Here is a 14,216-nt window from a genome sequence, read left to right as displayed (position 1 = left end):
CAGAAATTTGGATCAACAATCACAGTTGATCCAATAAATTTGTGTAAGCAATCATAGTTTTTTTGAGTTAACAATCATAGTTGATCCAATAAATCTGTGTAAAAAATCACAGTTGATCCAATAAGAGGTAGTTAAAGCATGAATTTCAATGCAAACCAAAAGGAAAGCAGTTTAAATTACCCAAAGTTGCATATAGTATTACGTCGCACCTCACTCGGGGGCTACGCCCCCTCGCGAAAGTTAAATTCAATGTAGAATGTGAGAAACCTAAAATAAAAGCTACATTGTCAAAAAAAAAAATGAATTCATACATAATGATTACCTGCAATCTACCATAAAAACACAAAATAAAAACATATTGTGTTCAAAAATTTGGATCAACAACAACAGTTGGCACAAATAATCTAAAAATCATCCCAATTTTTTGTATCAACAATCAAATTTGATCCAAAAAGAATGTCTAGATTTCATCACAAACAAAAACATAATTGATATCAGTAGTTCGTCAAATTCAACATTCACCATTATCATATGTTCTATATTCATCAAAAGAAAAACACAAAACCTGTATTTTTATTGATAAGCAGATCTAAAAAAACATAAAAAAAATTCAAAAATTTGAAACGTACCTGTTTAATTAATGAATCACGATCTCGAGATCAAATTATATCAAGATCAACCATTTAATGTAACAGAATAATCACGAAATCAAGCTTCCCACAAAAATCAAGATCTATGCAACAACAAAAATAAAAAAAAATAAAAAAACTAAAATCAAATGTTGAACATAAAATAGATGAATCGAACATGCAATCATCAAAAACAACTCTATCAATCTTCAAAAAAGCATCAACATTACACATTTGTTTCAGATTAACAAATCTAGCCGATTCTGTTGATTAATAAGAATTGAAAAATGTTGCTAACATCAACGATTCTGTTGATTAAGACGATGAAGAAGAAGGATTGAAGAATATTTCACGATCATAAACCGTAGATTATTTGTAAAAAATTTAAATAAAAAATTCACGATCTCAGCTCTCTGCAGCTGAAATCTCTCTCTCTCTCTTTCAGTTTTTATTTTCGTTTAATAACTGAAATTTGATTTAGATACTAGAATATATACTAGGGGTATATTTAGAAGTCCCTAAATTGTTGATAGGCCTTTGATGGACTTAAAGATAAAGAGGGAAATAATTATTATGTGATAAGGATATTTGTATAGCCCATCAAAAGTAGGGACAATAATTCAATTACCACATTCTATATCTTGTTGGCAGCCACCTTCAGATGATACTTTAAAATTTAATGTCGATGCATCTTTTGACCACTGTACTAAACAACTTGGCACCGGTGTTGTTTTGCGTGATCACACAGGTGAATGTCATGGGATTAAGGGATCTACTCAAATGGAATTATGAGTCCATAAGAAGGAGAGTGCATGGCAGTAGAGAAGCTTTATCTTAGGCAAAGGAAAAGGAATTATCAAGAATCCACATTGAAGCAAATGCTAAATTGGTAATTCAATCCATTACTGGCAGCACTCTTTTAGTCCAGTGGGAAAACAATAACCTAATAAAAGAGATTAAACATTTAGTCTCTACTTTTTCTTTTTGTAAACTTTTTTTTGTTGGTAGAGATGATAATCAGGTGGCTGACAATATTGCTAAGTCAGTCCGAGAGAAATCATCAAATGTTGAAGCGTATGACAATTTTGGTTCAGTGATTGAAGGCCTTTTGGCCATAGATCATCAAATTTCACCTCATTGGAGGCAATAAAAGTTTCTTTTTATCAAAAAAAAAAAAAGGAAAAAAGAGGAAAATATCATCCTACCTAGAGTTGCAAAGTGAGTTGTACCGATATATCACATTAAAATGTGGACACACATCACACCATGATCTGGAAAAAAATAACACAACATGCCACACTAACTTCATATGCCGTCTTGTACGAAGCTAATCAATACCTTTGATCTAATACAACACACATTATTTGTGGGCACGCGCACAACATAATGCTCTACGCTAAGAATCACAACTAAACAACACATGACATATCGCATGTAAAATACTCCGCGTTTCATACATATTTCTCAATCATTTATGGTATCATATCATTGACCATTTTATTATTGTTATGGTAGCAAATTTTTATAAACAACACATATTTACCTAGACTTAATTGGCGATAAACGAACCTCTTGATAAATAGAATCGAAGTTGTTAAAATGTGGTTTGTTATGCTTACTTTAAAGTAAAATAATATATGATAATGTAATATTAATCATAAGCTTATTTTAAGTAATCTAATCTTGCAACATTTTTCAATATATGCCATTATATGTCAAAAGGTTCAATTATTATGGCAAGAGCTTGTATCTCAGAAATCCTTTAAACTACATCTAGTACAAAATGCGAGAAAATATTAAATTTTAAAAACATAAAATAAGTGTTAATATATGGAGGCACGACACAACTCAGTATAATATGATCACTCATGTAACATGTTCTGTGTCATTTTGTACCAAGTTTTGCTAAGAAAAGTACAACACAACACGCTGGAAAAGTACAACATCGTAAACCACATTTGACGTTCCCCGGTATATGTTGTATCGTTTATTCCTCTAATCCTGTCGATTTGTTTGTTGTATTATAAAAGAAACTAATATATCCAAATTTGGATGTAGCTGGAACATGTTTCTATCAGCACAACTAATTGTTACAAACATATTCCAGCGATTAATTTAAATAAATTACATGTAACAACATATTATTGAAAGTCTTGAGGGAGTAAAACTTTCTCAAACCAATACTACTCGTGCACCGTCATTGGTTGTTGTTGGACGCATGGTAATCTTTTAGTTGCTAAGATTCATATTCATCGTCTAATTGGCTAAAAAAAATAATTTCTTTAGGCCAACGACACGTTCTCACGACAATGCTCATGTTCATTTTGTTACTAAGAACATTAGAATTTCACCAAATAAGATGTTCCCCCTATAGGAAACAAATACTGGCTAGCAAAATTGTGTTACCTGATAGGTGTAGAATACACTGTATTTACTATCTAGAGTTAATGCTTTCTTTGCTATTTTTTCTTGTAAATTATGTATTTTACGCTTGTTTTGAGTTTGATAGCTACTTTGGAGTCATGCGGATGAAAGAAGAAGAAATCACCCAATTTGAGCAAAAAGGGAGAAATTGTTATCTCATGGGCGAACAATATCTGGAACCCAGTCAAGGTTAAGGGACAACTCTATTTGGAGGAGTATTAAGCACATTATAGCTGAGGTTAAGGGGATGTCAACTTGGGTGACACTTATCTGAGACTGTGGGTTGTCTCAATCCACAATCCATCCTATTACACATGCCCTAAAATGGAGCGGCTCACTCATTCCTCTCATTCATTAGTTTCACCTGAAACCAAGAAGAAAAAAAGAAATAAAACAGCGGTTGCGCTTGTTGTCTCAGATAGATCGAGGTAAGGATTAAGAACCGAGAGAAGAAATTGGAGTTGTTCATGATGGTCGTGTTGAAGTTGATTCACAATGGCGGTGGTTCTGTTGAAAATGATTCAGGGTTTGAGAAGAAATTGGATTCGATTTGGGTTTAAGGTTTGTCTGGAACTGAAGTACAGAGGTCGAAATTCAATTGAAGGAAGTGGTTAGTGGATGCTGTGATGATTATGGGTTCGAATCATATTAATAATTGGTTAGGGTTTTGCTGAGAAATTAGAAATGAGAAGATTGGGTTCGATCTCTGAATTTGGGTTCAACTTGTGAGAGATGAAGATGTTATTGTTTTTGTTGAGTTGAGTTGAGAAGGATTGATTGAAGAATTCAAGATTAAGGGTCTGTGGATGATTAAGGTTTCGATTCGTCTCTGAAATTTAAGGAAAGTTGCAGTCCATGATGGTCTGGTAAATGGGTTTTTGCTGGTGGTGATTGAATTATGGACTGTTGCTAGGAAGAAAATAGGTGGTGGTTGCAGTGGTAGTGCAGAACAAGGGATAGCAGTGATGGCTGTGTTAGAGTGAGTCTTGCAACTGAAATTGGAAGTAAATGAGCAAGCAGTAAAGAACTAGAGTATGAGCTGCAATTGGAGATGAATCGGTGATGGCAACAGATGGAAGCTGATTTTGTTAATATGAGATTTGTATAAGATTGTTGTTGCTGATATTTGATATAATGAACTGATGCTGAGTATGGCAGGTGCAAGCAGGTATGGATGGTGTTGCACCTGAGTTGCAAGGAAGGTCTGAACACAAGAGAATGGGTTAGAGTTGGACGATGGGGTTTGCAGCTGCAGTTTAAGCCGTTGCTATTGATACAGGAATCGAAAGTCGTGGTTTCATTGAGGTGGTGGTTATGAAGTGCAGCTGAGAGAGTGAAGATAAGAGTTGAGTTGAGATGGGAACTAACCTGGAAGAAGAATTGTTGATGTTGCTAAGCTGCCAAGGATAAACTCAGGGAAGTAATGGGTTGGTTAGGACTGAAGTTATGGTTGTCTTGTTATGCTTGCCATTGAACTGTTGTTTACAGCAGAGTCGGTGATTGGGCTAAATTGAAATGGCTAAAGGAAGTTCTGCTGGTGGAACTGGTAATGTAATTGAATGGTTCTTAAGATGTGCAGGTGATATGGAATTGCAGGAAGAAATGGAGTCGGTATATGGTGGCTGTGAGAATCTGAGAAGAATGGGAAGAGGAATTACAAGGGCCATTGATGAACTGAGAAGAATGCAGGGTAGGAGCTATAATTGAGCCTAAAACATGCCAGAAATATATCAGAATCGGACTGAACTCGGCCGGAATCGGAGTATGTCGAGTAGACTCACCGATCTGGGTTGGTTACTCAGATGTATTTGGGCCGATATTGTATGGGCTAGACAGGCTTGGTCTCTGGCGAGCTTGCCATAATTTATGCGTGACCTGAACAGAGAATTGGTGGGGGAAAGAAAAAGAGTATATAAAAGGGATATCTCTTTACATAAAAAAATCATATCTTCTACTACTACTTTTTTCCTAGGGTTTATGAACTCCATGAACATGAGTAGTTAATCTTATTTTTGGTTATGGATTAGTTGGATTTTACAAAGCATGTTTCTTGTTCAATAAATTAGTTTTGTCTCAATTTTATCGATTATGATTCACTAGAAATATCACCATGTATGATTGATTTTTAGTTTTGTCAAGTTGCAAATTGGTAGAACTCATAATCATATCTATTGCTAGTTTAGGGTTTATTATACGTAAACGTGATACACCTTGAATACAAGTAGCATAATTGTGATTATTGCTTGTAGTGATACATCCTAGTAGTCACAAGTGAGTCATAACCTTTGTTAAATCGGATTAGTGCTTTTACACGTTCGATTGCTTTGATTGTCCTGATTTCATATAACTTAATGCATCTAGGGAATTAAACTTGATTAGTGCTTTTACACGTTAGGTTGTTCTCTAAGGTAAAATTCATACTCGCATCTTTTAATGTGTTTGTTGATGAAAGTAGGAGATTTGCGGGATATACTTGCGATCAAGGTATCTTAGGGCCTTTGATAAAAGAGAGATTAAATATCAATTCTAGTTATTGTTAGAAAGCATGTTAGTGAAAGAAAACGAAATCCTTAACCAATATCTTTATATCCTTGATTTGCGTGTTTATTTCTTTGTTTGCTTTTATTTTATTTTAGTACATAAAAATCAGAAAACCCCCCATTGGTATTTATAGGAAACCGAAACAATTTGACAATCTTAGTCCTCTATGTGGGAACGATCATTTCTTGCATTTTCTATATTATATATTTCGAGTAGTAAGAAAGTGTAATTTATTTTTGACGCATATGACAGCGATCAAATTTTGGCGCCGTTGCAGGGGAGGCAGCGGTTGTCACTTTTTTTTTGGTTTCTTATTTTTTGTTTTTAGTCTTATTTCTTATTTTTGTTTAGTTTTTTATTTTATTTTATGGTCCTTAACATAGTTTTGAGAACTCTTGTTTCAGGTACCAATATCTATGGACGGAGCATATTGGAACAATGGGTACGGTTATCAACCTCAACAACATTATGACAACTATCACCCTTGCGGGGAATACAATCAAAACCAATCCTTTGGTTATGGTCAATATTCCACGTATCCTTTGAGTTATTCTCATACATACCAACCTTCTTACGGTAGGTATGCAAGTGAGCAACCACAAGGAGGGGAGAATAGTTGTGCTCCTATTCATATTTATTCTAGTTTGGTAGATGAAATGCAACAATTTATGGTGGGAATGGAGTTAGTTTGTAGACAACAAAGCATGGAACCAGTTTCATCGACCGAATGTGCTCATAGTATGTTTGGCCCAATTTCTGACCGTAGTTATGATCATTCACCCATTCAAAGGGAAGATAATTGGCCTAGCAATACTGAGGTAAGTGATTCTACTTTTGCCTTTTCGAACGAGCTTTACAACCAAATGGAACACTATATTCATAATTTGGATGTATCACTCCAAGAGCTTCAAAGAGGTGTTTCCGACATAAGAAAGGGCATTGATGAATACAAATAGGAAATGGACAATAATGTTGAAAAGGGCCAACCTTTGGGGTCTTTCGTTGATAATTGTGTAGATACCTCAACTCTTGATCTTAATAATGATCATTCACCTATTCAAAGGATGATTTTGAGATTAGCAACACTAATTTCAGCGAGAACCAATATTATGTTAACTATGAAAGTGATGATGATTATGAAGCTACATCGCTTGAACTAACTCATGGTGACATTTACCAAAGGTGTACATCAGAATCTTTTTGGGATCAAGACGAATACGAAGAGGAATATGATGACACTAGCGTAGCTTACTCAAGCATTGATCTTAATAATGATCAAGAACATATTCAAAAGGTAGAGCTTGAGGATGATACAATGCGTGTTCTTAAAAAGTTCCTTATGGAGAGACTTGAATCCGCAGTAGCATATGTGCCTTACAACAAAGAAGAGTACGTTGAGAATGAAACCGATATGACCAATATTGTGGAAGACCCAATTGAGCTTGCAAATGATTGTAATGAAGATGTTGATGATAAGACTTTGGTTAAGGCAGAAACGGACGAAGAATAGTTGCAAATTTTGATATAGGACCATGATATAAAAGAGGTGAATAATTCACTTGAGTTTTTAAAGGATGAAGAGGATTCCGTACTACAAGAGATTGTGCGAGGTTTGTCTAATCCTTTGCATATTGTTTCTTCTCCTTTACCTCTTATTGGTTTGAATTTATGTGCTTCGGAAACATTGTTAAATGGTTTTGTTTCTCGGTATCCACCATTAGAAATATTTGATTCTCATACTATGCAGGTTATGGAACAACAAACCATGGTAGTCCCTGACTTTTATATTCTTTATACACTTCCAAGTGTGGACAAGAATAAGTGTGGGGGAAACTTTTATCGGTTAGTAGCTTCATTTCTGTTTTATATTACTAATATTTGTGTGAAGCTAGTGTTTGCAAAGCAGGTTCTATGGAAGGATCCTCAACTTTTCCGATTATTGGTGTATGGAGAATTTGTCTTGCAAGTCGGGCTGACGACTTTAAACCAAGCGCTAAATGGGAGGCAACCCACTGGTTTTGTGTATCTATCTCTATCTTTTTATTTTTTAAGTCTTTTATCTTTATTTTCTTATTTTGGATATTTGCATATCAAAACTCCAACTTTTAGAGATTTTTGAACAATTTAGAATAAACACTAGCCTTTCTAAGTAGATGGAATTTTTTCTTGACGATAAGGTATATATATTGGCTGAGTTGGGATTAGATGCCAACTAAATAGATTGTTTAGTGTTTATCCTCTATTTTTCAGAAATAACTATGAGTTGGAATATCAGTTTTTTATCATGCATTTTATTTTCTTATTGTGTATATATATCATGTTATGAATTTCCTATCTTAAATTTTACTTTGGATGACTTAGTTTACATTTAGGACAATGTAAAGTTTAAGTGTGGGGGAGTGTTTTCGCATATAGAGTTTTTAGCCTTGTTAGTTTTTCCCTTTTATGATAAATTTTTTTTTGCTTTATACACTCCGAAACATAGAAATATGTGCCTTTAGGATGACACTATCAATCTAAATGGATGGAACCATCTTGGCTGCGGGAGTTGAAGAACCCATTAACTACAAGGGACATAATTATTCAAGTGTTAGAACTAATATGAAAGTTGTTACCATATCTCGGAATATCACCATATCACTTTCTGTTTTTATTTTTGCAAACTTTATGTTATATTTATGTGATTTTGTGGGTCACTAACATCGAATTGTTATTGCTGCTAGGATGAAATAGTGTGATTGAGTTACTACAAAAAAAAAAAACCGACCAATTGGCCAAACAGAATAAGATTGACACTTGGATAGCAATATGTGTGTGTTCTCCCTGTCTCCGTCACCTAATCAAGCGTGGAGTGCAGGATCCAAGGGAATTACCATGTAATCTGCTGACAAGAATCATGCGCTTGGATTCTAAAAAAAAAAAAAAACAATCATGCTGTCGATTTGAAAAAAAAAATTATTATTATTGTGTTGAATAAAATCGATCACTGGTTCCCTTGTATATGCCAGTTGAGTTGATATAGAATTAAGATTGTCGACCGCTGGTTCCCTTGTATATGCCAGCTGTTGATATTAGAATTCAGACCAGTATCTCAATCCAATAGGATTCATAGGTTCATCTTGGCGGTGACCTTCAGACAGATATGGGAAACATCGTTCACTTAGTCAACATTCGCAAATATCTACTTCTATATCCATTTTCTTAATCTTTTCATGTGTGATTGTGGTTAGTCAGATTCCGAGTATTGTGGTTTGTTCAACTTTCTGAGTAGAGCTTAATTCACATATATATTAATTTAGATTCACATCAGGGTACCTCCTCTAATAGCCATTTTGGATTCGTTCAGAGATTTGTCACAGGTAGATGGAGTTGAAAATATAGGTTTTGTAGGTATACCTCTTGTAAACCTTCACGAGACTATAACTCGTCCACTAGGGACACCTAGGGGTTCAAAGGCTTGTTATTTATGCTAAAAGTGACCGTAGCCTCAACGAGACGGAGTTGTATGTATGTTTTACAATTGTTTTGTTTGATTTGCTCGAGGACTAGCAAAGTCTAAGTATGGGGGAATTTCATAGGTGTAGAATACACTGTATTTACTATCTAGAGTTAATGCTTTCTTTACTATTTTTTCTTGTAAATTATGTATTTTACGCTTGTTTTGAGTTTTATAGCTACTTTGGAGTCATGCGGAAGAAAGAAGAAGAAATCACGAAATTTGAGAAAAAAGGGCGAAATTGTTATCTCATGGGCGAACAATATCTGGAGCCCAGTCAAGGTTAAAGGACAACTCTATTTGGAGGAGTATTAAGCACATTATAGCTGAGGTTAAGGGGATGTCAACTTGGGTGACCCTTATCTGAGACTATGGGTTGTCTCAATCCATCATATTACACATGCCCTAAAATGGAGAGGCTCACTCATTTCTCTCATTCATTAGTTTCACCTGAAACCAAGAAGAAGAAAAGAAATAAAACAGCGGCTGCGCTTGTTGTCTCAGATAGATCGAGGTAAGGATTAAGAACCGAGAGAAGAAATTTGAGTTGTTCATGATGGTCGTGTTGAAGTTGATTCACAATGGCGGTAGTGTTGTTGTAAGTGATTCAGGGTTTGAGAAGAAATTACAGAAGAAGTTGGATTCGATTTGGGTTTAGGGTTTGTCTGGAACTGAAGTACAAAGGTCGAAATTCAATTGAAGGAAGTGGTTAGTGGATGATGTGATGATTATGGGTTTGAATCAGATTGAGAATTGGTTAAGGTTTTGCTGAGAAATTAGAAATGAGAAGATTGGGTTCGATCTCTGAATTTGGGTTCAACCTGTGAGAGATGAAGATGCTATTGTTTCTGTTGAATTCAGAAGGATTGACTGAAGAATTCAAGCTGAAGGGTCTGTGGATGATTAAGGTTTCGATTCGTCTCTGAAATTGAAGGAAAGCTGCAGTCCATGATGGTTTGGTAAATGGGTTCTTGCTGGTGGTGATTGAATTATGGACTGTTGTCAGGAAGAAAATAGGTGGTGGTTGCAGTGGTAGTGCAAAACAAGGGATAGCAGTGATGGTTGTGTTAGAGTGAGTCTTGAAACTGAAATTGCAACTAAATGAGCAAGCAGTAAAGAAATAGAGTATGAGCCGCAATGGAGATGAATCGGTGATGGCAACAAATGGAAGTTGATTCTATTAATCTGAGATTTGTAGAAGATTGTTGTTGCTGATATTTGAGTTAATGGACTGATGCTGAGTATGGAAGGTGCAAGCAGGTATGGATAGTGTTGCACCTGAGTTGCAAGGAAGGTCTGAACACAAGAGAATGGGTTAGAGTTGGCCGATGGGGTTTGCAGCTGCAGGTTAAGCCGTTGCTATTGATACAGGAATCGAAAGTCGTGGTTTCATTGAGGTGGTGGTTATGAAGTGCAGCTGAGAGAGTGAAGATAGGAGTTGAGTTGAGATGGGAACTGACATGGAAGAAGAATTGATGATGTTGCTAAGGTGCCAAGGATAAACTCAGGGAAGTAATGGGTTGGTTAGGACTGAAGTTATGGTTGTCTTGTGATGCTTGCCATTGAACTGTTGTTTACAGCAGAGTCGGTGATTGAGCTAAATTGAAATGGCTAAAAGAAGTTCTGCTGGTGGAACTGGTAATGTAATTGAATGGTTCTTAAGATGTGCAGGTGATCTGGAATTGCAGGAAGAAATGGAGTCGATACATGGTGGTTGTGAGAAGCTGAGAAGAATGGGAAGAGGAATTATAAGGGTCATTGATGAACTGAGGAGAATGCAGGGTAGGAGCTATAATTGAGCCTGAAACAGGACAGAAATATCTCAGAATCGGACTGGACTCGGCCAGAATCGGAGTATGTCGAGTTGACTCACCGATCCGGGTAGCTTACTCAGATGGACTTGGGCCGATATTGTATGGGCTAGACAGGCTTGGTCTTTGGCGAGCTTGCCATAATTTATGCGTGACCTGAACATAGAATTGGCGGGGGAAAGAAAAAAGAGTATATACAAGGGATATCTCTTTACATAAAAAAATCATATCTTCTTCTACTATTTTTTGCCTAGGGTTTAGAACATGATGGCTATTCTATTCCTTCTTGTTATGAACTCCATGAACATGAGTAGTTAATCTTATTTTTGGTTATGGATTAGTTGGATTTTACAAAGCATGTTTCTTGTTCAATAAATTAGTTTTGTCTCATTTTTATCGATTATGATTCACTAGAAATATCACCATGTATGATTGATTGTTAGTTTTGTCAAGTTGCAAATTGGTAGAACTCGTAATCATATTTATTGCTAGTTTAGGGTTTATTATACGTAAACGTGATACACCTTGAATACAAGTAGCATAATTGTGATTATTGTTTGTAGTGATACATCCTAGTAGTCACAAGTGAGTCATAACCTTTGTTAAATCGGATTAGTGCTTTTACACGTTCGATTGCTTTGATTGACCTGATTTCATAGAACTTAATGCATCTAGGGACTTAAACTTGATTAGTGCTTTTACACGTTACGTTGTTCTCTAAGGTAGAATTCATACTCGCATCTTTTAATTTGTTTGTGGATGAAAATAGGAGATTTGCGGGATATACTTGCGATCAAGGTATCTTAGGGCCTTTGATAAAAGAGAGATTAAATATCAATTCTTGTTATTGTTAGAAAGCATGTTAGTGAAAAAAAACGAAATCCTTAACCAATATCTTTATATCCTTGATTTGCGTGTTTATTTCTTTGTTTGCTTTTATTTTATTTTAGTACATAAAAATCAGAAAACCCCCCATTGGTATTTATAGGAAATCGAAACAATTTGACAACCTTAGTCCTCTATGTGGGAACGATCATTTCTTGCCCTTGCTATATTATATATTTCGAATAGTAAGAAAGTGTAATTTATTTTTGACGCATACGACAGCGATCATTACCTCTACTTTAAAGTAACCGTGCTTATGTTAGTTTATTTTAGGAGATTTTAAAAAAATGCCACACTTTAATTTTCATATTTAAGAAAATGCCACACTTTAATTTTCATATTTAAGAAAATGCCGCCGTTTTTTTCCAGAATTTATTTAATGCCACACATCTGACCTTTTCCATCCTGTTTTTTTCTTTAAAATAGTTAACATCCATTAGGGCATATGTGACAATTATTCAGCCCTGTAAAAGACATATAAGCCCTCAAATCGTTTTCATATAACTGAGTTAAATCGACTGTTAAATCGACTCATTGTAGTGAGTCATTACCGAGATATCCATTTACACAAGAAATACAATACCAACTTATATAAATTCTTCCAAGCTCTTTCCTCACTTCTACCACAACACCACTTTCACCGGACCAAAAACACCACGACAACTTATTTTAGATTGAGCCACGAGTCCTGACTAGCCATTTACACAAGCAATCACCCTTCACTGTCCTGCATCTTGAAAACTCACTCAAATCAGAGAATAACATGCCCAAATTCCTCCAAAATCTTCTGGGTTTCAGCAATTGCTCCTTAGTTTTTGTCCTCCCGAAACAACGCAACTCGTCTTTTCTCAACTGTCTCTACAACCAAGGTTCAACTCAAATCAACCCAAACTCAAGCATAAACTTGGACTACCAGCTCCGCTTAGTAACAGACCATAGCTCCTCAACCAGTTCAACCAAGCACATTCGCAGCATAGCCAAATTTAGCCAACTGTCGGACCTTTTGAATCTCATCACCAACAAGAAATAATCAAGTCCCTGACCATTTCAGCTCATTTCAAATTCAGTCCACGACCTCTAAACACCTCCACCAGTTAAACTAGTTCAACTATGTACCCTGAACTTCTTAATTCCGGTAAACAACACCTCCATTGGACCCCCACAAATAACTGCCAGTGCCCAAATTTGGCCACCACCAATTTCTACTCTTATTCTCTCGGTTACAACATCACTTCCATATATAGCATACTCGATCACATTGATCAGCATTCCCAAGCATATTACAAGACAGGGGATGTGATTCTCTCTGGTATAGAGACTCACCAAGTGGTACCAGTATTGATTACCAAGGACATTTCAAAGCAGACTATGATTTAAGATATCACGAGTCTCAATACACAAAGCAACACCGAAAGCCAATTCATCCTTAAAATAGGTATCAACACAAAATATGATGCCAGGAAATAAACTAACTTACCAATTTCACGTAAAGATAGTATGGATGGATCTCTCACACTCTAGCAATGCTTATCTTTAGGGTACCATATAATTTCAATGACCAATTCCTAAACCATATAATTCTGATTGAGAGAAAAACTGAGAAACAAAAACATTGACCGACTGATTGGAAATTCAGATTCAAACTCCATAAGTAAAAGAAATCAGATCGAGCAGTGAATATAGATAAAATATGGTTTTTATTTGGGACTGAACGACGGAGAAAAGAAGTTGAGAGGAATGATTACCCTGAAAGCTATGAAGATGGGTGGAGTTGTAATAGATCGTGGGAGACCAGAAGTGCAGGTGGTGGGTTAAAAAACCAAAACAGTTGTACTTCTACCCTTAACCGTGTTTAAAAAAGGGGGATCGATTTAAAACTCCTTTGAGTCTTTCGCGAAATCCTAATTAACTGATTATTCAAATCTTCAATCTCTCTTCAGATTCATACCTAATTCTCACAAACCCTATCTTTAATTCCAGCAAAAACCCTTTAATTCACCTCTGGTTTCTCAATTTTTATTTGTCCTCAAATCAGACTAGAACCCTAACTTTTAATTCTCTTCAGTTTATCATCTCTTCTATTTTTCTTGTCCAACCAATATCATCACCAACACCAACAATCAAACTATAATGTTTCCCCTCAGTTTCTTCGATTTCACAACCACAAAATCTCTTCACATAATTGCCAGAACCGGAGAGCGGGGAGAAGAAGAAGAAGTAGAATCATGAGAATAAACTAGTAATAGTGAGGATAGTTAAGTAATTATATGGTGAAAAATTGACCAGGTCAGCCATAAAAATGACCAATCATGTAGGCCTTGATGAAATTGATAGCGACAACGACATTTTATAAATTCTGGAAAAATAAAAACGGCGGTACTTTATTAAACCGGAAAATCAAAGTGTAGTATTTTGTTAAAGTTCCTTTTA

The sequence above is a fragment of the Papaver somniferum genome, chromosome 2 (assembly GCF_003573695.1).
Source record: "Papaver somniferum cultivar HN1 chromosome 2, ASM357369v1, whole genome shotgun sequence".
NCBI classification, from domain to species: Eukaryota; Viridiplantae; Streptophyta; class Magnoliopsida; order Ranunculales; family Papaveraceae; genus Papaver; species Papaver somniferum.
This window is presented reverse-complemented; position numbering follows the sequence as displayed.